Consider the following 27,999-nt stretch of genomic DNA (forward strand, 5'->3'; position numbering starts at 1 on the left):
ATGGTATGTCAACTATACTTTTATTAAAAACTTAAAATCTCTGCTTGTGGGAGATAATTTTCAGAGGAAAGAGATAACAAGCAAGTAAGTAAATATGCACATGCAATGATCATACCAGAGAGATTAGGGCAAAGATACATGGCATAGTTCATCTTTTAGATAGGAGAGTTAAAGGAGAACTCATTGAAAGGGCAGCATTTATAGAGAAACTAAAGGAACTGAGCAAGTAAGCTATATGAAAGACAGGAATTCTTGGCAAAGGAAACAGTACAGAGAAGCTGAACTTGGCATATTTGAAGAAAAACAAGGTGGCCAGTGTGTCTCGGGCAGAGTGACAGACCAGGAAAGTAGTGTATGTAAGGTCTAGAAGATAACTGGGATCCATATCAGACAGAGCCTTTTAGGCTAATGTAAGGACTTGGGAAGTTTATGACAAAAGATTGGCATGGTCTGAGTCACATTTACAGAGTCACTGTTTACTGAATAGAGAATTGGATGGCAAGAGTGGAAGCAGAGAGGCTATAGATAACTATAGAAGGCTATAGTTATAATCCAGGAGAAAGACGATGTGGGTTTAGATTAGGGTATAGTAATGGAAGTAATGAGAAGTGGTGAAATCCTGGATATATTTTGATGGAAAAACTGACAAAATTTGATAATGAATTACATCTGTGTTATAAGAGAAAGCGAACAACTGGAAAAATAGAGGTGCCATTTAATAAAATTAGTAAAACTATAGAAATCTATTTGAAGGGAGAGAATCAACAGTTGGGTTTAATTCAATAAATGAGATTCACTGGAACTTTGGCAGGTTTCAAGATCAGTTTATAAGTCATTTGATTTTAGTAATTCAATCAAATCGTCAAAGATTCATCTTTCCATTTTTTAAATCTGTGTAATTAACAGTCAGAAACTTTCAAAGGATAGTTCCACATGTGGACAAAGGATAATTGCCCTCAGAAATTGGAGCTATGTCTTCACATGCAGTAGGACAGCCAGGGCAGTTTTCACAGCCATGGGACAAAATGTCTTAAGGCTTTGCTGAATGGATATTTCCTAAACCAACCCCTATACCTCAGAAAATGTCAGGGAAAATGTTGACTGGATTAAGCATAGATTACTTTCAAATTAATCACCATCTTAATGGTATTATGGGATTATCTGATTCTTAGACCAATTTGCTATCACTGTGCGAGGAGGATGAAAGGTTAATCCCACCTAAACAAAATGGTTGCTACATAATCAGGGTGGAGTTGAAGACATGTTGTAAAAATAGGCACAGTGCCCACTATAAATGCACAGAAAAGCAGATGACTTAAAATTAAATACTGGATGCATCTATTCTTACAAGCCCTTTGGCAATTCCTGTCCTGAGGAAATCTCACTGGCTGAGTCTTTTTAATTGAGGTTCTGTGGGTAAAATTGCAATATTTCCAGAATCTCTGCCAGGCCTTAGTGCATCTCTGTATCAGTAAGTGTTTTCAAGGGGTGGAGAGAAGTAGTCCATCTCCATATCAACAGGTGATTACAAGGGGGAGGGAGAGCATATCTGGACAAAAGAGGTTGGGTGGGGTCCCTTTTTGCATCCGGGTCATGAGAGACACCAGTGAGCAAAAGTGGACAACTTCTTGTATGCAGGAAATGGGTTTCTCCCATTATATTTCTCCCTTTAAATGATTTGTTTTCAAAGGTGATTTTCCCTGGGCTGGGAAAATATTTTACCCCCTGGAGTTACAGATTCCCCAACAGAAAAGAAGCTCCATGTTGCATAACTTCCTTTCTCTAAAAATCCTTCTTGTACTTCCTCTTCGTATTACTTCTCAGACTCCCTGAATCCCTCTTCCCAGTGGGCTACCAAAATATTCAAAACTCACATCATATACTTCCCATATAAGCCAGTTTTGCATGTACACAAATTCATTAAGGCAGACTGTTAAATGAAAGACTGTTTATTCCAGGTATGAACTCCACAGCAGAACAGAAAAACCTACATAGGTTTTGAAAGGTTGGTCTTTTTCCTTTAAACAGTAAATATTTATTCTTCCTCTATCAAGCTCCATGAAAGGGAGCTACATGGACCTTCTTTTAACAGATATGAATTGCCTTTAGAAAACAGACATAGCTACACAGTCAGAATTATATGTATACATCTCAGAATTTATTTTATTATTTTAAACATATGTTTTCCCCTTTTTTACAATAATTTTTCAGTGAATCAAGAATTCTAAATAAGCTATGTAAAACATGCTGTAAAAGCTAAGTTGAATGGGCCTCTAATTCTGCCCAGCATGGTGATAAGAACAGACATTAAGTATCTTACAGACAATACTGAAGCTATTGGCAGTCTTCAAGAGACAAAATTATATTCTAGAAAGATAACTGAAGCACTTACGGAGGAGCAGTTAGGATGAAGAGGAATAAAACTAGATGCCACGCTGTCAGTTAGGAAGCTATAATAATAGCCTCATAAAGAATGAGGGACTGTCCCAAAGCAGTGACAGAAAGGTAGGAAAGAGGTCCCAGTTTAAAGGTAATTATGAAGTTGAATCGTTAAGTTGCCTCTAATATTTCATACAAAACTCACTATGACGAATGGGGTGATATCTTTGGAAGTAATAAAGATTGAGTGAACAATTTGCTATTTTTGCCACATCCTTTCGGATTTTGTTATTTTTCCAACATCTTTTCTTCTTGTTCCATTAACAAAACCTGAATTTTGCATCTGGGGAAATGGTCTTTTCCCATTAGATACAGTCGGGTTAGATCAACCAGGAAGATTTGTTTCCCTCCATATTCTTCAATTTAGACCGACAGATACTCTCTGGACTTTGCCACAGTGGGATGGGAAGAAAGAAATGAAGATGATCAGCAGCAACATCTGATGAAACTATTTACTACCAAGATTCCAAAAGCTTCCCTGATTCTTATTTTTCAGACTTCCTTTTAAGTAAGCTATCTTTATATCTTCCTATACCTTCCCAAGAAATTATAACATTAGCTGGGTTGGTTTCTATTCCTTACAGCAAAAACTACCTAATACAAAAATATGAAAAAAACAAATGAGCCAGGACATCACAGGGCTAAGAACATAGGTGTCCTAATAGTCCAGTGACTTTTGTACCATATCGTGCTGCCTGTGAATACTGAATAAGAAACAATTTCTTCAGACATAAATACAGTGTCAATGGAAATGTGTTCATCAACACTAAATTATAAGTGAGGTTATAATAACTGGCTTACATCCATGAGACAAAGGCAAAGAACAAGTTGGATTTTACACATGCTAGGACTTGATGATAGCACAGTTTATCTAGCCATGTCTGGAGATAATAGGAAAATACTAAGCAAATACAATGTAGTCCTAGGGATTCAGCAGTAATGGACCACATGCCAAGTTCTTGGAACTTATCATCAAAACAATCTGGGAATTTCTGAGCTCCCACTGCTGCTGCAAAATTCTACTTTGTGGTTTGTGGGTGAATCACAGAACCTTCCATCAAGGCTTTAAATTGGAGCTTTTAAGAATTATAATAAAAAACTGAGTTGGATTAAATTTAAAACCATCTTCTGGGTTCACTAAGTAGGTAAGAATAAAATTTAATGGAACCAGCAAGCTCCTTTCACTCAGTTTACTTGGCCCCAAGTTTAGGTGATTGGATCAGATTCCTGTGACTGTACTTTGATCTTTCTGGCTTCTGGGAATGAAGGAATTCTCTAATACATCTACTAAATAGGGAATATGTCTCCCTCCACCGTAAGAATAAGCTGAAGTTTACAATACAGGAACTATTGGAAGGGGAAGGGAAGATGAATTCAAAAGAAAAACAAACCAACAGACTGAAAAATCCTGAAAGCTAACACACATGGGGGCTGAAAACACTGAGAGATTGCCAAAAAGTATTTTGGCAGAAGACATTCAAGTTTAGAAGACCTAACTTTAAAATGAGGAAAGGCACTTAAGTGGAGAAAAAGCAAAAACAAAAATGGAAGAAGACAGAAAAATGTAAAGGACTAATTGAGTTCAATGCAAAAAGAGACATTAACAGCCCCTTTGTTTTAATGAGAAAAACACCAAAAAAAAGTAAGTTTCCGTTTCTACTTGCTGAAGAATTACTGAAAATAAAAATCCATTGTAACTGAACAACACTGACAATTTCTCTGATTTAACATGCTGAAGTCTAATCAAGACAAAATAAGAATATTGGTAAATAAAAAATATCCTTGACGCTGGCCAAACACAGCTGAAAACTAAGGGTCATATCGTCCCATTGAGCTATTCTCCAAAAGTAAGTGCCTCTGATAGAGATGACTTGTTTTTTTTCTCACAAAGTCGTTTTATTTAGGTCCCAAGGCAACCAGGGAGAAGAGGTGACTACAAGTTAATCTCTCCGCTGGGGAGCTGGGAACCCCGAGCCCCTGGCTCCAAGCAGCAGGAGCTGCGGAATGGGGCGGGATGTGGGTGCCTCAGAGCCCCGCGGCGCCCAGCCAGGGCTCCAGCCGCCCGGACAGGCCCCAGCCAGGAGCCCAGCACGAGCCGGTTCCGAGTGATGGGCAGCGGGTAGCCCCTCCTTTCTGAAGCAGAAGAAAACCCACGATAAACACAGGAAAGGAAATCAAAAACTAAAATGAAAACCCAAGGAAAGGGACAGCACAAACCTTCCGTGAGCGTAGTCCCGGCGTCAGGGTTATCTTGCCAATGGGTTTCAGCCCTCGGCAAGTTCGCTATGTATTCAGCGTGACCAGAGAAATTGACAGCAAAAGGTTCTTTGGGGTGAAAGGATTTACTACCCGGCTCGTTCTCCCAGCGGGAGGTCGAGCACTAGCATCTCTGCCTCCAGCCAGAGCACTAGGCTGAGCTCCCTGTATAGCGCAATAATAGCTTATTGCCTAAGGGTGTGGAAGCGGTAGCCTAGCAACAGGACGGATACATCATCAGGTGGTTTAAGGCCAGTGAGGATCCTGGCCGTAGGAACCCCAACTTCCCCACAGAGGTGCTGCAAAAGCCCACACGGTCCGCACCTGCTGAGGTAAAATCTGCAAGTTTAGTTGACGGGGGATCCGGTGTGAGGGCTCTTCGAGGCGAGTTCTGCCCTCCTCATCTGAACCAGCAGCCGGCCTCAGCTTCAGGCTTTAGTCCTCCGGACCTCACAGGAGTCGTGTGGGCGTTAAGTCAGAGCCCGGTCTGGCGCCCCGGCCTTGCTTCACGCGATACTCGGCTTGCATCATGAGCAGCTTCAAGCTGTCCTGTTGCATGTCCATAATTATGTCTGTGTACTCCCAGGCCTTGTTTTTGTCTCTTTCCACTCAAAGGCGTTCAAGTTAGCCAATGAGAAAGTGTTGTTTTCCATGAGGCGAGAAGTGACGTTCTGGGTGGGGTTCTCCTGTCTGAGGGAAACTTCCTGTTCGGGGTGGTCCATTGGGGCGGGCGTGCTGGGAGACGTGAGGCGGTGTATGGGGGTAGTGGAGGGGGTGGTAGAGATGAGGACGTACCCCTCATGTCTTGTGAATGTTGGAGTACCTGCCACATCTTGGTGAAGGCCGGCCGGGAGTAAGGGAAGTCCATGGCGAACTTGGAGTGCTGTGAAGTAACCGCCCTCGTAGTAGGTGTTGAGGGACCCAAGGATGGACACCTCCCAGTTATATAGGTCATCTTCATCCACCAGGGTTACTGGAAACTGTAGACTGGCTTCTCTTACAGCCCCTTGAGCTGGAGCAGCTGTGCCTTCTGAGAGCTGGGCACCAGCAGTCTGCAGAAAACTGCTTAGCTTCACAATGCGGATGGAGGGAGAGCAGATCAGTATTTCTAGATGTGTTCTTTAAGTATACAATTAATTTATTTGAAACATTCTTTATTAATTGAGTTCCAGAATAATTTCACAAGGATTTGTGAAAAGCATTTGACAGAAGATAGCATTGAAATACAATGGAGAAACCTAATAGTGTAAAAAGCAGAAAATGAAGGAAACTTTGTATGTATTGAGTTATTTCCCTTCTATAAAAGATTATCTTGTTTGTCTTTTGCTTATCTGGATGACAATCATGGCAGAAGTGTAATGGTATGTTATAAATGTGGTTTTACAGACGTTTGGCTTTCACTCTTAAGAAACATTATTACTTTAATGAGCTATGGAAAATTATCTTAATAATTAAACTATGTAAAATATAATACATATATAGCTTATAGTACAGGTACATTCACAGTACAAGTAAAAAAGCTTGAGTAATCAAAATTGAAGAATTAAAGTAATTTCTACACCAGAGAAGTATGAAATTGTCAGTTTGAAAGCTTTAATTGGCACGGGTTTCTTTCTTTAGATTGTTAGAATTCCTATGACCTATTTCTAAATTTATTGAAAAATTGCTTCAACAGCTAACATTGTGAATTGTTCTTTTTAAAGCTTTCCTCTATTCCCAAATAATCTATAACATTGTTTTAGCTTATATATGGATCTGAATGCAATATTTAATAACTGCCATCATCTGTGTAAGGAGGTGTCAACTCTTACAAGAATATGGTGTAACTAGGTTTTACCATCCCTACAACTTATAATTTATGCAAGATATTGATGACCTATGCATCAAAACTATACACATTGCATAAGATGGTTAATTTATTAGGCAAGCATGCTGAAAATTGGTTAGTTCCTCTGCAACTTTTATTTTTATCATTGTTTGGCTAGTGACTTATCTACTTAGGATAGTATGTTTTTAACATTTAGATCTATTTCTAACCCAGATGGAAAAGATGTGATAAAATAAAGCACAAGTTCCTAGACATAATTGAGCTTTTCTTGTTATAAATAAACTATTAAAGTGACTAAATTATTTTAATGACTCAAAACTGAATAAATATATGTAACATATAAAATATCGAAATAAATATCAAAACTTTAACACCATACTACCTACATCTGTAAGAAATTAGGGCTTAGCTCAACCGTGAATTAATTGGTAAAGAGACTCCTGTGTTAGACACTTCTCCTAATCCATAATCATTCCAAATTTTGGATTTGTAAAGGAAAAACCTTTCACTAACTATAGGCCCTTATCAGATAAAAGCTTTTATTGTTTTTTCGTCAGTTATTCCAATGAATTGTTTATAGTAACTCCACTGAATCAGTTTTCCAAGTTCTAAAAACAGAACATGGCAACATGTAAAATATGTATTTTTTCAATGCCTGTTTTTTCCTCATTCATTATCTGAAAACATGCTTCTATATACTTTTAATTACATCTTTTAATCTCCTTCAACTTCAATTATTTAATGGTTAATTGACACTGAAAGGGTCTTCTTTATTAAAATCTGCACTTGTACAACCAGTCTCTTAAAGGTCCCTAACTAAAGTTCCTACAGGTCCCAACTTTACTTGTTTAAGATGTTAAAACTACTCAAATTAGAAAGGATAGTTTATAATACAGATAGACAGATAAATAACTCCAATAATTTTGAATCTCATTAGCTGAGCAATTCTGTTTAGGAAAGTACCTACTTTTTAACTGCTTCATGATGCTATGCAAGTCCTTAACCATTTGTTCTCATTTTTCTTCTTTACACAGAAGTTGAACAAGATGATCCTTTCGGTTATTTTAAACTGTAATGTTTTATTCTGTTCTCAAGAGTATAGTTCTTGAATGCATAAAGGTATGGCTTTCCTAACCTTGCACTGATTGTCACCCTACTACGTGTCAAACTCTATGCTGGACATTTTTTTCAAAGTAGAGTTTATCTTTTAGAACAGTGTTAGATTTACAGAAAAGAAACTGCAGTGATAATACAGAGTTCATTTATAACTTACACTCAGTTTCCCCATTATTAACATCTGACAGTACGGTACATTTGTTGAAAGTGATGAACTGACGTTAAACCATTATAATTAACTAGAGTCCATACTTTATTCAAGTTTCCTATGTTATTAGCTTATATTCTTTTTCTGTTCCAAGATCCCATCCAGGATACTATATATTTAGATGCTGTATCTCCTTAGGCTCTTCATGGCTATGTCAGTTTTTCAGACTTTTGCTGTTATTAATGATCTTGACAGTTTTGAGGAGTTTTGCTGGATTCTCCTCAGAATTTGCCTGTTTTTTTTTCTCAGTTCTTAGACTGGGGCGATGGGTTTTAGGGAGGCAAAACTATATAGGTAGAGACATTTTATCACATGATACCAAGGACACATGCTATCAACTTGGATTTATAATTTATTAATGTTGATTTTGATATTGACCTTGATCACATGGCTAAAGTAGTATTTGTCAGATTTTCTCATGGCTCATTTTACCCGTTTCCATACTTCCTTCTTAGGAAGGAAGTCACTATACACATCCCACACTTAAGGAGTAGGGGTTTATATCCCCCTCTTAAAAGGGCAGTGTATCTACATAAAATACTTGTAATTTTACAAGGGAAATTCGATATTTCTCTCCCATTTACTTATTTATGCAGTCATTTATTTATATCATCATGGAACTCCTGGGCACTTATCTTACACTTTGAATTATAATCCAATCCTCCTTTATTTATTTTGATGCTCAAAATAAACATCTAGTTTTGACCATTTGCAATTCTTTCAGTTGGTTCTGTTATTCCTTCAACATAGACCCCCATCAATGTAGATTTTTGTTTTGTTTAGTTTTGTTTTGAGCACTTACTGTCTTAGTTTAGGCTACTATAATAAAGTATCATAGACTAGGTGGTTTATAAACAACAGCAGTTTATTTCTCACAATTCTTGAAGCTGGAAGTCAAGATCAGGATACCAACAAGTTTAGGTTCTGGTGAGGAACCTCTTCTTGGTTGTAAACTGCTGACTAGCATCATACTCACATGACAGAAAGAGAGCTACCTCTCTTACCTCTTATTTTAAGGGCACTAATCCCATCCATGAGTGCTCCATCCTCATGATATAATTTCTTCTCAAAGACCCCACCTCCAAATACCATCACATTGAGGGTTTGATTCAATATATGAATTTGGTAGGGGACACAAACATTCAGTCTATAACATTTCCTTACTTTCTAGCACTACATGATGTGCTCCAAACTTACATATTTCCTGATGCAGTCCTACCACCAATCATTTATCCAAAAATCCCTGGTCCCTTCTACAGGGGAATGGTACTGGAAACAAGATCTGGATGCTAAATACACTTGTTACTACAGCAATGTCATTGCTTCTAGGACCTGTTTGACAAAGCAAAGACCCAATTGACAAAGTAAGAAAATATAACTGTGTATACTAACCTGTGTATATACACATATCTATAAATATTTCTATATGTAACATCTGTATCTATATTAAGCTAAACATGAGCTCATACTGATGTCTCCAGCTCTGATCCTTTACCACATGGATCATTCTAGTTCTTTACCTTGCTTATCTCTAACCTCCACCTAACAGTGAGAAACCTGGATTCCACCATCTCTTAGTCATTTATTTAGTCATTTAATTCAAGTATATATGCATGTATAACATTAACAGTGTTAACTCATACCCCTAGCGGAAACAACTTTATCAACAAAAGTAAAGAGTTTTACCTTGTACACTAGAAGCTCCACTCATTTCCGAAGTTATTTACATTAGCAACTTTCCTCCCTATCTCCTTCACTGAGATTTTTTTGTATACTTGTAATACAGTCAGATTCTTATCATAGTTGGCATTTCATCCTGGGATTCTCCATACTTTTACATATGTTTTTAAATGTTTGCATACATTAAGGTTCACTCTTTGTGAGATAAAGTTCTATAGGATTTTGACAAATATATATATAATATTATGTTTTCACCATTATAATATCACACAGGATAATTTTACCCCCTCAAATAAAAAACTATTTTTCATCTATTAGAACATTCTCACTATCCTCCTGAACCACTGGTAACCACTAGATTTTTTTATTGTCTCTGTAGTTTTAAGTTTCATATTTTATTTTAAGAATGTCCAATTGCAACTATATGTATGTAACTTTTTCAGAATGTCTTCTTTCACTTAGCAATGTGCATTCAAGAGTGCTTCATGTCTTTTCCTGGGTTGACAGCTCATTTCTTTTACCAACAAATAAGATTCCATTTTATAGATGTACCACAATTTGTTTATCATTCATCTATTGTAGGACATCTTTGTGGCTTCCAATTTCTGGTAATTATGAATAAAACTAAACATTTACATGAAGATTTTTCTTTTGCAGACATACATTTTCAGATCAGTTGGGTAAATACCTAGGAGTGGAAATGCTATGTAGAGCAAGACTGTATTTAGCTTCCTTAAAAAAAAAAAAACTGCCAAAATGTTTTCCAAAGCATCTATCCCATTTTGCATTCCCATGAGCACTGAATGAGAGTTCCTGTTGCTTCACATCTTCACCAGTATTTGGTGTTGTCAATGTTCTGGATGGGGTCATTGTAATATATGTGTAGAGGTATCTAATTTTAATTTGCATTACTCTCATGACATATGATATGGAGCATATTTTCATATGCTTTATTGCCATTTGTATATATTCTTTGGTGAAGTGACAAGATATTTCGCCCATTTTTTAAATGGGTTATTAGTTTTCTTATTGCTGAGTTTTAAGAATACTTTGTATGTTTTGGACACCAGTCCTTTATCTGATAGGAAAATCAAGAGAGACTGAGTGGTGCATTCATAGGGGCAAGAGTCACAAGATCAGAGGATGAGTTTGAGCAAGGGGTAGGGCTGGCAAACAAGGTTCCAAAAGAGAACAACCATCACAGAGATTTTTTTCATATCAGTACATAGGATCTCTTTCTTTCCTTTTAAACTATAAAAGAATGAAGATGATGGAATAAAGTGAGGTTCAAATTTAATTTTGAAAAGCTTCCTAATGATTATTCTACCATTTTACTATTTTTTCCAAATTCAACCTTAACTAGGGGCTGTCATCTAGGCAACAAAAGTTATGTGGCATATGTAAACTTAGAAATTGACATAATGTAAACATCATCTAAATCTCTAAACTTTATTTCAAAATCAATTTACATAATATGTAAACAAACCAGCTTTCAATCAAAGTTTAATCAACTTATTATTAAATATTAATATAAAATTGACATTCCCTCTAATTTATGTAACTACTGATCAAGAAACCCTTAATTTACTTTGTGGTTTCAAACCTCATTTGTCTTCTTCAAGTAATAGGAAGAAAGTATTCCATAGACAAAAATTATGAAAGTCAATTTATGGGATATAATTTTATCATTAAGCTTACTTCATCTTGAAAAATGTGCATTTCCAACCAATTAGGTCTAAAGTAGTTATAAAGTTATATAAATTATTTTTTAAATTCATGTTAACTTTCTTAATATTTCAAATACACTTAAAGATACTTTGACCCTGTTATTTGGCCAACAACAAAAACCTAAAAACTAGCCTTTAAAATATTTAAACATTTCTAATATTCTTTTCTGACATGAGTATGCATAATTTTGTCTTAAATATAATTACCACTTGAGATAAGGTGACCAGATAATTTATCACTCAAAGAAGTACAGTTTTGTGAATAAGAGAGGGCAATAATAATAATGGTAATAGTAATAATGAGGCAATGGGGACAGCCTCCTTAACAGCTGGTGTTGGCAAAACTGGACAGCTACATGCAAGAGAATGAAACTGGATTATTGTCTAACCCCATACACAAAATTAAACTCAAAATGGATCAAAGACCTGACTGTAAGTCACAAAGCCATAAAACTCTTAGAAGAAAACAGGCAAAAATCTCTTAAATATAAACATGAGCAACTTTTCCCTGAATGCATCTCCTTGGGCAAGGGAAACAAAGTAAAAAATAAACAAATGGGACTACATCATGCTAAAAAGCTTCTGTACAGCAAAGGACACCATCAGCAGAACAAAAAGACAGACATCCTACAGTCTAGGAGAATTTATTTGTAAATGACATATCCCACAAGAGGTTAACATTAAAAACATATAAAGAACTCACATGCCTCGACACACAAAAAGCAAATAACCCTATTAAAAAATGGGTGAAGGATATGAACAGACACTTCTCCAAAGAAGAAGAAATTCAGGTGGCCAACAGGCACATGAAAAGATGCTCCACATTGCTAATTATCAGGGAAATGCAAATTTAAGCCACAATGAGATATCACCTCACAAGAGTTAGGATGGCCAACATAGAAAAGACTAGGAACAATAAATGCTGGTGAGGATGTGGAGAAAGGGGAACCCTCCTACACTGCCAGTGGGAATGTAAACTAGTTCAACCATTGTGGAAAGCAGTATGGAAGTTCCTCAAAAAGCTCAAAATAAAAATACCATTTGACCCAGGAATTCCACTCCTAGGAATTTACCCTAAGAATGGAGGACCCCAGTTTCTAGAAGACATATGCACTCCTATGTTTATCACAGCACTATTTACAATAGCCAAGAAATGGAAGCAACCTAAGTGCCCATCAGTAGATGAATGGATAAAGAAGATGTGGTACATATACACAATGGAATATTATTTAGCCATAAGAAGAAAACAAATCCTACCATTTGCAACAACATGGATGGAGCTAAAGGGTATTAATGCTCAGTGAAATAAGCTAGGCCGAGAAAGACAAGTGGTACCAAATGGTTTCACTCATCTGTGGAGCAGAAGAACAAAGCAAAAGCTGAAGGAACAAAATAGCAGCAGCCACACAGAGCCCAAAAATGGACTAACAGTTGCCAAAGGGAAAGGGACTGGGAAGGGACAGAGAAGAGGAATAAGAGGCATTATGATTGGTACATATAATATAAGGGGGGAGCATGGGGAGGACAGTATGACACAGAGAGGACAAGTGGTGACTCTAGCATCTTGCTATGCTGATAGACATTGACTGTAATGGGATATGTGGTGGGGACTTGATAATGGGGGGAGTCTAGTAACCACAATGTTGCTCATGTGATTGTATATTAATGATACCAAAATTAAAAAAAATAAAAGATTGAAGAACAAAAACGTAATAATAGTAATAATGAGACAATCGGCATAAACTGAATATGTTCTGGGCAAACCTTAATAAAATGTTAAATCTAACCTTAATTGTTAAAAATCTAAGTTAAAAATTACCAAATACACTGAAAAATTTACAAGATACCTAGCATTATTGACATGAATATAATATTCTATCATTTATAGTAGATGCTTAATCAATAATTCATTTACCAAATTGCTGATGTTCACTTAATTTAAAGTAACAATTAGAAGATCAACTTGATCTTAGCTTGTTAATAAGGGGTGGGAAACTAAATATAAAACAGCAAAAAAAAAATTTTTATTTTAAGGAACAATTTAAAAATATGTTGAAAAATTTTTAAAGATTTTCTTTTTAAAGGAAAAGTTATTCACTAATAAGTGCCTTAAAAGCTACTGTTAAACATTAGTTGTTTTTATTTAAGGGCTATAACTTCAGAGTTGTGTAATTGCTACTCAACTTCATAGACCTTGAAAAGCCTAAAATATTTATTATCCAGCCCAATACAGAAACTGCTGACCTGTACTCTAGATACTGCTTGAAAAATGAATGGTTCCTTCTTTAGTTCATTTCACCCTATTAATGATCGTATATACCTAAGGAAACCAGTTGACTCTTACAACATTCTGCCTAGAAACCTCCTTAACCAAATACAGAAGTTCATTAGATATATTTTCTTTCATACTGCCACAAATTACAGCATTGTCATCCTCCAGTGTCAAACAAACTCACTGTTGTTGCAGGCTCAAATAACATTTCCTCACTGTCTTACCAGATACCATCGACTCTCCTTGATGCTCTTACAGCCTAAACCCACTACCAGGTCCCAAAGCCAATGCCATATGTTTTAGATTTGTATTTGGTACCAATTTATGTTTTGGTTATCTATTGCTGAAAAAAATAAAAAATAAAATGTAATGGTTTTAAATAAATGTCTCTATTTAAAATAAATTATCTCTAATTATTCTATATGTTAAATTGGGTCAGATAGCCTTTTCTGCTCCTCTTGTCAGGAGGGGCTACAATTATCTGGGGGCTCATTTGAATTCAAATACCTAAGATGGATGCATTAGTTATTTATTGGTATGTAATATATTACTCCAAAACTTAGCAGCTGAAGACAGTAAAATTTTATTCTCTCACAGTTTTTATGAGCCAGGAATCTGGGAACAGCTTAGCTGGGTGGTTCTGGTGGAGTCTCTCCTGAGATTGCAGTCGAGTTGTCAGATGAATTGCCATCATCTGGAGTCTGGTAGGTCCGCTTCATGTGTTTGTAGATAGGTCTCAGTCTCTTACAGACCCTCTCTGATGGCAGCCTGAATGTCCTCATGAAACGGCAGCTGGCTTCTCCAAGTGAGTGATCTGAGATAAGGCCACTAAAATGAAAACCACAGAGCAGTTTATAATCTTGGAATTGACCTATTGTCATCTCTATAGTATTCAGGTGGTCATACAAACCAGCATTGGTACAATGTGAGAGGAAAGCACACAGGAATATGAATGACAGGAAACAACCTATATTGGGCGCCATATTTGAGACTGGCTTACACCAAAAACTAACACAATGACTCACACATCTGGCTGTTAATTAGTGCTTGATGTAGCTAGAGTACCTCAGTTCTCATTTTTGTGGTGCCTCCATCTACCTTGGCCTTCTCACAGCATATTGGCTTAGTTGCAGGAGGCAGCAAGTAGAAATTTCCAGTTCTTTTTGGCCTGGGCTTGGGAGTCCTAAAATGTCCTTCTGCCACATTATATTTGTAGAAGCTAGTCATAGGCTAGCCCAGATTTAAGGAAAGAAGAAATAAGCTCCAACTCTTGTTGTGAAGGGTGGCATGTATGTACAAGGAAGGGAGGAAGTGTTGGGAGATAACTTTAAAGAATAGCTAACATAGGGAATAAATAAGCAATCTCATTTCCCTCCTGCCCTCTAACTTAGTGCAGGAGCTTCACTTGGACAATCCCTTCCAGAAGCCAGAGGACAAGGTTGTCCATTTAATCAATTCCTAGATGTCAGCCTTCTTGGTCACGAAGAGGATTTGGAAGGTGTGAAAGTAAAACTAGAAGGACAAATAGAAAATACCCATCACAGTTCTGAAATATCGATTATAAGTAGTCCTCAGGAAATTATATTTTTCAAAACAGGTTCAGATAATTAAATACAAAGTTTTCAATATCTATAAATGTAGCTTAGTGAACAGTACGGTTTTTATAACCAGTCCCTTTCTTTTTGATCTGGCCAATTGCAGGTACAGAGGTCCTTCACCTTGAAAATTTAACTGTGGTATAAAAATAGGAAATCACATAAGTCTGATAGACTATTCAAATTTCCATTCATAGCTGAGATGGGTTTAGAACAAAAACGTAATGCTGTTAGTGTGAACCTAAATATTTATGTTAACACAGAGAAAGCTAATAGACACATTTTATCTTTTCTTTATGATCAGTAGCTTAATTTGGGTTCAGATTTACATTTCAACTCCATGCTAGCAAACTTTACTAAGCCTTCCAGCCTGCTAAATCCTAATCTGTGACTTCTCTTTGTTTAGACAAGGCTCTATATGCCTGGCTTTGACTGAGGTCCAGTTAGAACACGCATGGATTTCCTTGATGTTAAATTTTCCAGATAATACCACTAGAGTGCTTCCACACATCAGGTCATACCCCAGAGATAATTGTTGCTAACTCAGATCCTACCTGATATCACGTTACCACAGACATTATATCTGTGCTCCCCTACACTGGAGTCAATTCTCTACTAAACCCTGTTTCATTAAGGCCTGACTTAATCTCCTCTCTTTACTTGTCTTTGAAGAAAGCATTGTACTAGACCTCATGCACTTTAAAAAATGGGAAACTGGTAATTTAACTGTGCTTTTGGCAATGACAATATCTTGTCATGACCGTTTGAAAGAACTAATGTTGTGTGGATGTTTACCTGTCATCTTTAAGAGTTAACACCAAGAGCTAGCAGCATGGCATTTTGGCATTCAGTGCTAACACCCTAAGTAGGAAGGTTGCATGTTTATACTCCATTCAAAACACTCTTCCTATGGATTTGTATGTCCCTGACAGATTTTTTTCATCATACAAAAAGCACTATTAAAGTATTTTCATGGTTTGGTATGTGTTTGAACTTCAGCTTTCAAAAATTTAATTGCTATCATTTTTTTAAATCTCTTCCATTAAGCTAAATGTTTCTTATCATCACTTATAACCAGGCCAATGATGATCTAGATTGCCCAAATTTTCATTACTCATTCAAGAAGTACCATTAGAAGATAAGATAAATTTTTAATAAATTATTTTCAGTGGTAATATCACATTTTAATACAGGATATGTTACTATTACAGGTACAAGGTATTTTGTAAACATTAATCTTCAAATACACTGGTATATCACTGCTATTCCATAAACATAAAAATGGAAACAGAACTAAGAAGTGAATTGCTCAACATCCCACAAAAATCTAAACAGAATTAGGATATCATCAATTTCATCTCCATCTGTGTTCTTGGACAATGAAATCAGACCTTTCTTAAGGAGTTATATAGGCCATTTATCAAAACATGATTCAATCTATTTTATGGACTGTTGTGTGTCAGGATTATTATTGACAGCTTTAAAAATAGTTTGTGAAATCAAGGAATACATAGATAAGATACATGTAATGTATAAAGATAGGTTGCAGTATAATAATAACATGGACATCCATACTTCCATCACTCAGATTAAGAAATAGAATATTATAGGCATCCCCCGCTTTCTTACATTATGCCTCTTCATTTTTATGAAATACCTATGTTTTGCTAACCAAAAGAAATTCAAAGATGATTTTCACATTTACAGAAAAAGCCATTGCTGTACTAATGTAGATATTTTGTAATTTTGGCATACACAAGTTTTCATATTCCTGTTCTACTTTTGGATAGCAGAGGAAACCTGTACTAGTTAAAAGCTCTATTGCACTTTCTTGAGTACATTTTTCTTTCTCCTCCACTACCCAGAGAAAGCTACAATCCTGAATTTTGTATTGATCACCTCCTATGTTTTCTCTATATTCTAACTTGTGCATGAATTCTAATACAATATGCAACTTCCATGAATTCTTCATACTTTGTATTTAACAAAATGGAATCTTACTGTATCTATTCTGACTTGCTTCTTACTCTCAAAAATGTACTTCGATATTTATCTATGCTGATGTATTTGGCTATGTATGTTTCAATAATTCTCTCAATAGGATTTCATTGTATGACTATACTACACTTTATTTTTTTATAGTTGCTAGATATTCCATTTTTTTCCAATATTTTTTTCTACTATTGTAATGTTCTTGTAAAACATTCTCCTAGATGGCTTCTTTGTGCAGAGTCTATAGGGCAAATACCAACTATTGGAATTGCTGGCTAATAACTATGTTCAACTTTAGTTAGTAGTACAATAGCATTCATAATGGACTAGAATGACCTCCAAAATCTTAGTGGTTAAAAGATCAAAGGTTTATTTATTTCTCATGATTCAATCTATTTTATGGACTGTTGTGTGTCAGGATTATTACGGATGGCTTTAAAAATAGTTTGTGAAATAAAGGAATACATAGAGAAGATATGTTCTGTTTCATCTTAGATAGGGATCTGGGTGAGGAGCGTCTCTCTTCCACATCTTCTTCCTTCAGGAGATGTTATCAGTCACCATGGAAAAGAGGAGGGAAACTCATTCAATCACTCACAGGTCTTAAAGCCTCCCCCTTGAAAATGATACTGTTGACATAGCCACCCTTAACTTTCAGAGGTGGTGTAATTTTAGCATATGCCAAGGAGAAGATAAGAAATTTCTGTGAACAGCTTGAAAGTCTATTAATGATGGCTACAAATTATTTTCAGATTGTTCCAATTTACACATTTACAAGAGAGGATAAGAGTTCCATTGGTTCATATTTTGCCAAATCTGATACTGTCAGATACTAAGACTTTTTTGATCTGATGGATATGATCTATCTCACTGTGGTTTTAATTTGCATCTTCCTGATTAGTAATGGGATTGAGCATTCTTTCATAACTACATAAATGCTGTGTAGTCACATAAAATTTTTCTTTCGTAAAATTGTTCTTGTTATTTTGTCGATTTTTCTATTGAGTAATTCAGAGTTTTAAATAGTCACTTGGAGAAATATATAGATATTCTGTATGCTGATCTTTATTGGTTTTATGTGTTGCAGATAGTTTCTCAAAGCCTGTGGCTTATATTTTCATTCTCTTTAGAATGTTTTGATGAATAGATAATTTTAAAGGTTATCAAATTTATTAATCCTATATTTAATTGTTTATGTTTTTCATGTCTCTTTTAGGAAATCTCCACCTGCAGAAATATTCTCCTATATTATCTTATATATGTTTTATACTTTTGTGCTCACCTATATGCCTTTAATCCAGAGTTGATTTTTGGATAGAGTGTGGTATAGACCTTCATTTTTATACTGTTACTCCCATGTGTATAATTGTGTAGGAGTCAGGATAGATTATTGATAGCTCTCAGCTAGCAGTAGCTTTTGTTCCTAGGGGACATGTGACAATTTCTGGAGACAATACAGTTTTTCACAGTGGAAGAAAGGGTGCTTCTAGAATGTACATGTAATATTCAGCAAGACTATATGCTAATCTACTAAAATCTGCAATTCACAGGGCAGTCCCCTACATCAAAGAATTATCCAACCCACTATGAACAGATGCTGACATTGAGAAACTCTGGATTAGATTATCTTGAGGGTTACAAACAACCCCATTAATTTTTCAACAATAAAGGTTACTTCTCTCTCACAGTCATTTCAGGTGAGGGTTGGCTGATGTTATCTGTATTTCCTTATATGGATCACTGCCAATCTGATAGCAGAGGGGAAAAAGGGAATGCAGCAATAGCATGTATGTACTGGCTCCACAGAGGTGTCATACCTCTTTTCCTTTTAAATTGTTTTGGCCAAAGTCAATTGGCTAAGTTTTCACTTTAAGGAGCTAAGGAACAAAGCAAATTAACTCCAAAGTGAAAGTAAGAAAGGAGATAATAAAGATAAGAATGAAACTCAATGGAATAAAAATGTCAAGTGCACAATAGCTATATGTGGCTAGTGATTACAATGTCGGACAGCATAGGTAGAACATTCCCATCACCACAGATAAGTTTCTTGGAAAGCACTGATCTAGAAAATCTGTAAGGGTATAGAAAATCTGAATGATAATTTCAACCATCTCAACTTACTTGACATTAAAAAAAAAACTACATCTAATATACATGGAATGTTCAGCAAGACTATATGCTAGTCCACTAAACAGGTCCCAGTAGATTTGGGAACTACTGAAATCTTACAAAAATCTCTACTTACAACATTAGCAAGTTATAAATTAATAAAGAAATCTTAAAAATTAAGAAACACAAATCTAAAGAAATATATGTGTAAATAAAATTAAGAAACACTTGTCTAAAGAACACAAGGGTCAAAGAAAAAAATCACATGGGAAATAATTTCAACTGAGTGGTAATAAAAATACATATCAAAATTTGTAGAATGCAGCTAATGAAGTGCACAGTGAAATTTATGATTTCAAATACTTATTTGAGCAAAAAAGAAAAGTCTAAAACTCAATGGTTTGTTTCCACTATAGGAGTTAGGAAATAAAGCAAATTAAACCTTAACAAAACATAAGACTGAAACACAGGGAAACAAAAAGAGTCAAACAACAGAAAAACTAAATTAAATAAGAGCTTTATTTTGAAAGGGTCAATAAAATTGATAAATCTGTACATAGGCATGTAAGAAAAAATAAGGAAGACATAAATTATCAATATCAAAAATGAAAGAGGGAACACCACCATAGATCCTAAAGACATTAATAGGTAAATAAATATTATGAACTATTTCATGTCAAGAAATTCAGTAACAAACAAAATGGGGAAATACCTGAAATACACAATTGCAAACGTGGCATAACAATACATTTTAAAAGTCTGAACAGCTCTAGATCTTCCAAAAAGTAATTAATGCACTTTGTACAAAGAAACTGCCAGACTTAGATAGCTTAACAGATGAATTGTCAGACATTTAAGAAAGAAAGAATACCAATCATAGAGACACTCTTTCAGAACATTGAAGAGAAAGTAGGTAATACTTTCAAAAACAGTTTCTGAAGCCAGCATTACTCTGATACTAAAACAGATAAAGACATTGTAAGGGCTAAAAATTACAGGCCAATAAAATTTATGAATATAAATATAAATATCCTTAATACAATATTAGTAAATCATATCCATACACATTATATATGGACATGTAGACATATATATTCATATACAAACATACATATTAACATCTATTTATGTTCAATTTAGTAATAACTTCCTTCCTTTCCTGTCAATACTTAGCTCACCAGTAGTTGTGATTAATGTGAAGGTAATAGAGGAGACTTTGAGGAACTCAGCTCTTGGATGCACCACTGTGGGTGTCTGGCAAATGGGGCCAAAATAGAAGAGGTCAAGGCTAAAAAGTGAAGAACTAGAGGAAGGAGGTAAAATAGCATAATGAAGTGAATATAGTACATACGGATGAGAAGGGACCAAACAGTACGTGAACATTTTGTTGACTTCTCCGTATTCAAAACAGAAGGAATCAATTCACCTTTTTCTCCTAGGTGAAGTGGTAGTTTTGGGAATATTACTGGGGACAAGGCTTGACTCTTAAGTCTTGGGGTTGTTTACTTGTGTTTAGACAATTTATTCCTTTGGGACTACTGGTGAGTAGGGCCTTGCAGTGGCTTTATTGTCCTCTCTTTTAAGGGTCCTATTGTGATATACAACATTGGTTAGTATGTGATTAATGATTAGAAAATCAAAAACATATATTAGCATGATAATCTCTTGATGTTTCTGAAATTTCACATACCTGTGATAATTTAGTGCTTCTTACTATACATTGATAGTGTTAAAAAATGATTAAAGATGACAATTTTGGTGATACAAACCAACTTTTTGTAATGCTTTGTGAAGCAGAGTCTCCTTTCAGAAAACTGCAAAAAGGGGCAAAACAAAGGAGCTTTTATAGGATTAATAATAAAGAATAAGCAAAGAAAAATAGAAAATATCTGATTGGCTGGGGCAATGTAGTCAACCATGTTTGGGGTGAGACAGGCCCAGAGTTGCCTTGGCACGTGGGATTGGCTGGCTAGACATACTGCAGTTCTGGTCAAGCAGAGCATTTACAGGGTCATGAAAGTTATCTAAGTTTTGGGTTGTTAAAGTGACACTCCAGGCTGGAACAGGAATGGCTCTATCTTGAGCCTAGAAATTTATTTCAACATTAACTGCTATTTTTGAAATTTAAATTGTGTACTAAATACACTATTTAAAAAATATTTTAAAACTTTATCCTGTCTAACTACAAAAGTAGTTGCATAATGTGAATATAATTTCTTTCTCATTCTATGTGGACTAAAGAACAATGTAGTAAGTAGTACTAAATCTATCAGCTTAGCAAATGTGGAGGCTTATGTAGATACAGTTTAAGATTTTGAGAGGCACTCATCTAAAAATAGTAAAATAAGGGCTACGTATCATCATGTACCTTGCTTAAATGTATAAACTTTACAATTTGGCTCCTCCTGAGTAATTTGCATCTGTCTTCATTACAGTGACTGTACACCCGTAAACCTCTGAGTTGTCACATACTACAGATGTATCAGTAAGTATATCCAAGAAATAAGACACAGATAGGCCTTGGATTTTATAACCTCATATACAAATGAATTTAAATATCTAACATATTTTTCTGTAATGCACTCTGAAACTACCTGTACTGCATCTGCTAGACAGGCTAATGTCACTTTTTGACGGTATTTTAATCAGAAATAATCTGTGAGAAGGAAGCAGCCTTGTAAGTTACCATAGTGAAGGGGTTTTCCTATTTGTATATCTGCTTGAAAACATCTCAAGTTGTCTCATTGTCTCTAGCATCACTACCAAATTCTCAAAACAAAATAAAGCAGAACAAGCAAACAATGAAACCCAGAAAAACTAATTATCTATGCCAAGTGGCCGATTTAGGAGGCTGGGAAATGTGGTACAGTATCAAAGAAAAAAATTTTTTGCAACTTTTGAGTAATGCAACTCCAGAAAGCTTGGAATACCTTAAGGTCTCTTTCTATTTCCTTCCACATGAACTTCCATGGACACAACACATTATTTCCTAATTCTACCCTTCATGTGAGACTCCCTAGTGGGAAGAACAGAAATATAACTGAGACATCAGGTAATTTTCTGATTCAACTGGTTCCAGATTTCTCCTTCAAAATTAAACACATTTTAAGAAGGAAGGGGAAAAAAGGAAAATAAAGGCAACACCTACTTTTTAAGTAATTTACTAATCCTCTAAGGATTTTCCTTATAATGAAAAATATTATATCAGGAGTTATAATGAAGATATTATGTCCATTTAATTGGCATTCAAATTTAAATGAAGAAAATATAATACTAAATTTTCTTTGTGAAGAATATATAACTCAATGCCTGTCTTTATTTGGACCTTATGCCAATCAAAGTTTCACATTCCTCATTTCAGAAAGCTTGAGGAAAACCATGCTAATTTTGGGTGACAAGAAATCCAAACCTTTTTTATTATAAATGCAGAGGAAAGGCTTATTTTCATTCAATATTAATAGTCCTAATAAATGCAGATAAACATATTGGCTGAAATCCCAGGTAGGTAACGATGAGTGAAGTGTGAGTGTGAGTGATGGGAACCAGGGAATGACCCTAAACCTATGTCCTGCCTAAAGGGACAGTTGCTGTTTCACCTTGGCCAATCATTACTACATGTGAATGTGGGACCAGAGTTAATAGATTATGCGATTTTTTAAACAGGCACTGGGAAATGTATTTTTGTAAAACATGAAATCTATTTTTAAATTTTGGCCCCCAAAATGGAAGCATAATACTGGCAAAAGAAAACAAGATAGTCAGTCAATAACCTCTCAACTATATAAAGGAAGCTCATTATTTCAAATAATTTCATTTTGTATGAACCACACGAACATGCATTATAAAAGAATACATTCACTATTTAAAACTAGGCAAAGAATTCAGACTCACACATAATTTGTAAAGGCACTTAAGCATTTATATATTTTTGGAAAATACCTGTTTCAGTATATAATATTATTCTTCCTTTAGCAACTGATAATATATTAAAAACCTAAAGTGATAAAGAGTAATTAAAAGAAGTAATATATTTAAACAATTTAACTATTTAACTCCTTAGAAAGAAATTAAAGAAGGCATTTCCTTGGCCACTGAACCATATTTCATAGTGTTTTCAAATTACCCTGACAGTCAGAACTATAAGGTTTCTTAAAAATAATTTAACAAAAATTATCTTATAGTTGAATAAGGTCCAGAAACGAGAAGTGTTTGTCCAATATCACTGAGGTGGTTAATGGAAGAACTGAGAATCATCATAAGGTTAAGTTGTTTTAATATTTCAAACTGAGATTATGAAAAGACTGAGACACAATGAGAACATTTGAGAATATGTAGCATACATAATAAAATTAAAATATAAAATATACAACTGGTACAGATATAGACACAACTAAGTAAATTTTATTAGGAGGTCTAACTAAACCTTAACTTTTATTTTTAGTGGACATTCACTAATACTTTTATGGTTGCAAAACAGTTTTCAAGTTGTTAACTTAGAGTGAAAGAATTCTAGATGGGTACCATTTATGAGCATCTGGGGAAATTTTAAAGGGGTCTGTGGCAGTGGACAGAGCTAGTCTCCTGACCCTCAATAATAATTAAACTTAATATCTGTTATTCATTTCTGTTTTGCAAATAAGATGAGAATTCAGAGATTTCTCATTGACAAAAAAACAGGAATTTAGTGGGCAGTTCAATAGAAAAAGGATTTTAGAAACTGTGAAAGATAAGAACTCTACTTCTGTCAGTAGACCTGACAGGATTCAGATAGGTTCCAGCAGGGTATGTTGGCATTTTCTATCAGAAACAGAGCTGCTTGAGAGACCAAGACTAGATCAACTGCACAGCCAATATGAACTGCTCCACATACTAAATCATTTTTTTATTTGTTCTAAAACCAAATCATATTCCAAGTTCCCACCATCTGGAGTTGTAAAAAATTATATTTGTTGTATTTAATAGAGGGGGATATTTTCTTCCCTAGAAATATCTAAGGATCTGGAGGAGGTATAGTTGGTACCTGCCCAGAATTGAGAGGGGAGTGGAGAGTGTGGGCTTGTATTTATTTTGTCGAAGTTACTATCTCCTTATGCCTCATGATACCCTGTTATTGCAGCTTATCTTCTGCTGTATATTGGGCACTGATCCACTGACAGGCTCCATAAGCCTGTCATGGTGACACCACTCACTGAGTGCAGGCTCAACTGCAAAGACCTATATAGCACTGCCCTCCAGGCAGCAGTGTGAAGTGGGTTGATATTTCACAGCATCACTGAGCCATTCCCCACTAAAGGAGCTGCATGCAAGTAGACTCTGATATCCCTGTCTCTCAGAAAGAGTCACCTTCCCCTTCTGAACACTTAGTACCAATATCTCTCTCCTTCTGAATGAGCCTCTCTTGCCTCAAAAACTCATGTGTGTTTTTCCTCTAGTTTTCCAAGAATTGTTATTGGAGAACAGAAATGTGGAAACCTTTAAATCCCCTCTTAAGGCAGAAACTTTAGATTCAGAATACCAAAATTTGGCTACCTTCTGATAAGAAAATTCCCTCTCCTTAGAATATCATATGTTCTGAGTTGATACACAGCAGATAATATACACTAATTCAGGTAAAGGAACTCGGTTTCATTTGAAGTAGGACTAACTTCACAGCCAGTCAGTAAAGCTGACAAGGACAAAACTTTTGTAAAAAAAAAAAAAAAAAAATAGGTGAAAGACAAAGACCTGTGATGATTGGGTCAGGGGTGGGTGGAAGATTGGGTTAATAAAGTAAGAAATTGCAATCTTTAGGATTAGTTTGGGAAATATGGGGCCATGTCTTGGCTCACAGGGTTGGCTAAAGCATAAGAATTATAGCTTGGGACTGCATTTGGGGATGGAGAGCTGGATAAACCTGGAAATGAAATTGAGAAATATATTGCCTAACTATGGGGATATTCCAAATCTATCACGAGTCAACACTTGAATAAACACGTCACCTTGGCATATATGAAGAAAAAGGAAAGCAATCCTTGGTGTTCCATAAACATATACTAAACCGATTTAGTTTTCATTGTTAGTATACAGGGAACAGATTACATTTTTATTTTTCCATACTTTCTATTTTTTGTTTTTAGTATTTAAAAAGTTTTGTTATAAAAATTCCAATTTTTCCTTAATTTAAGGAGCAAATGTTTTGTTAGACCTAAACCAAGGTATAAAGGAAATGTGAGGGTTTGTGAAGCTTAACATGTGGCAGTACCATTCATTTTAGCTTAGTATCATAAAAAGAACTAGTGGAGCACAGAGATGAAAACACAGAATGGTAAAGTTTGGAACACTTGAAATATTTATTCCTTAGCACCACAGGCTTTTCCCTTACCTGGGAGAGTACAGCTTCTGGAAAATGGAAAGTATGAGAGTATATAAATAAAATTATGTGTTATATTTCTAGACAGTGTGTGAATGCCCAGGTGTTTTGTAGGCTCTGGAACATGCCAGTCATATGGATATTGATACTCTATTCAACCTAAAAGATAATCTCCTTGCTTATGTTTACCCTCTTTTTTTATCTTCCTTCTCAGGGACCAATAAATAAACTTTCCTAAATTTTAATTAAGGAAGATAACATTGCTAATATCCAGTTCATTAGGAAGTCATAACTACAACCCTCTAGCTTCTCATACCTTCCATGATACATGACAAGAATAGTTAACATTGTGCTGGGACAACTGGATTTCCACATGCAAAAAGAATGAAGTTGCAACCCTACCTCACACCATATACAAAAATTAACTCAAAATGGACTAATGGTCTAAACACAAGAGCTAATGCCATAAAACTCAGAAGAAAACAGTAGTAAGTCTTCATAATTTTAAATTTTGTCATGGCTTCTTAGATATGACACCAAAAGCAGAAGCAACAACAACAAAAAAAACAAAATAGGTAAGTTGTACTTCATCAAAATTAAAAACCTTATGTATCAAAGGACAGTATCAATAAACTGAAAAGACAAATTACAAAATGGGAGAAAATATTTGCAAATCACATATCTGATAAGGAACTAGGATTCAGAATATATAAAGAACACCTACAACTCAAAACCACAACCCAATTAAAAAATGGGCAAAAGAATTGAATACACATTGTTTCAAAGAAGATTATAAGGGCTACACACAAAGTGAAATGCATAAATTCTGAAAGGATATGTAATATACTTTTTCTTTAAAAAAATAGTTTTTGACAGGAATTAAAAGCTAACAGAAGAATAGTGCGTGTATGTGTGGTTTATGTGTGTATACCATGTGGTTTCTCTATCATTGTAGAATAGCTAAATACAATACACATGCTCTCATTGAACATATAGGCTACATTATGTTCATTGAGAGCATGCTTATTATATTTTTAGTACAATGTTTTTGAGGTTCATCCATGTTGCAGCATGTAAAAGTATTTTACTTCTCTTTATGATTAAATAATACACCATTGAATGACTATACCACGTTTTGTTATACATTTATTAGTTGATGGATATTTGGGTTGCTTCCATTTTTTGGCTATAGTGAAAAATGCTGCTAGTACTTTCGGATAAAATATGCTTGTAGTGGAATTTCTGTGGAATTTGGGGATTCTACATTTAGGTTTTTGAGGAACCACCAAATAGGGTGACTAAAATTCACACTGTGGCAGAGTACTAAGAGAAAAGAGCTCTATAGAAATAGAACTTTGGAAATCTGAAAGGGTCCCTTCAGTCTTCAGCTGAGTACTAATCAGCACATGAGTTGGAGGAAACTACCTAAGGATTAGAGATAAACAGAGCCTGGTGCTCACAGAGAACTGGGAATAGTTCTTGTTCCCTCTACCCTGAATGGAAAACTTCATAATTCACTGTGCATCACTTAGAGTAGCAAGAGGGTTTTGCCTGAGTTGTGAGGCAAGATTGGCCCTATATTAGATGGTGATATGGTCCACCTCATAAACTTTAAAAGTAAGACCCCAAAGTACCAGGCTGTTTCCAATATTCACATTCAAGAACAAAGCCCAAGAACATTTGTAGAAACACAGAAACATCCAGATAAAAGGTAAAATTAACAATGTCTGACATCACACAAAAATTAGCATGTATGCAGAAAATCAGGACAATATGATTCATGTTAAAGAGAAAAAGTAAACAATGTCATATCAGAGATGACATGATAGAATCAATAAAGATATTAAAATAATTGTTGTTACTATCTCCCATGCATTCAGGTTTATTCAACATATTAAAAGGATTCTTGGAAGATATAAAAAATAGACCCAAATTTAACTTTTAGATATGAAAACTACAATGTCTGAGATTGGAAGTCTACTAAATCTTCACTTGATCTCTGTAAGTGGAAAATTCTAAGTCTAATGACCAGAAGTTTGACTTGAATCACTAAAATAGAGAGTCATGGCCTGCAATCAAATTCTGGACTGGAGGCAGTTTACAAACCCAAGAAGGGAACCTTGAGAAAGGACCCTGCTTTATTATGAAAATTTTATACTGTGTGACAACGAGCTCATACTCATGGAACTCACTGGGCTTCTGTCTTCCATTATTCTGATGCAGCTGGCTTGAGAGGACTGTGGATTGCCCTTTGAAGACTCTGTTATGGTGCCAGCATTGAGGAAACACCTTATGAAACTGAGGCAATGTCCTCCAGATGTGGACCATGCTGTTAATTGGCCTCTAACATTGGGTGCTATTTCTCCCATAACCAGGATTTACAGAACCTTATTGTAAATCCAATGGGCTGGAGATGAGAGTAGCTCTT

At 35.3% G+C, this 27,999-nt stretch overlaps 2 long non-coding RNA genes across 4 annotated transcripts in view; one reads left to right on the forward strand and one right to left on the reverse strand.

Moving 5' to 3' along the window:
• Positions 1-27,999, reverse strand: part of LOC140843101 (uncharacterized) — a 500,637-nt gene that overhangs the window by 464,646 nt on the left and 7,992 nt on the right. For all 3 annotated transcript variants that reach the window (XR_012120577.1, XR_012120579.1, XR_012120578.1), the window contains exon 3: positions 14,122-14,354. This is a non-coding gene — a long non-coding RNA (uncharacterized lncRNA). The remainder of the gene's footprint in view (positions 1-14,121; positions 14,355-27,999) is intronic.
• On the forward strand, positions 4,952-27,996 carry LOC140843102 (uncharacterized). The gene is made up of 3 exons (XR_012120580.1): positions 4,952-5,027; positions 21,658-21,707; positions 27,452-27,996. It is a non-coding gene; the product is annotated as an uncharacterized lncRNA (long non-coding RNA).

Source organism: Manis javanica, chromosome 8, assembly GCF_040802235.1.
Source record: "Manis javanica isolate MJ-LG chromosome 8, MJ_LKY, whole genome shotgun sequence".
In the NCBI taxonomy this organism is placed as follows: domain Eukaryota; kingdom Metazoa; phylum Chordata; class Mammalia; order Pholidota; family Manidae; genus Manis; species Manis javanica.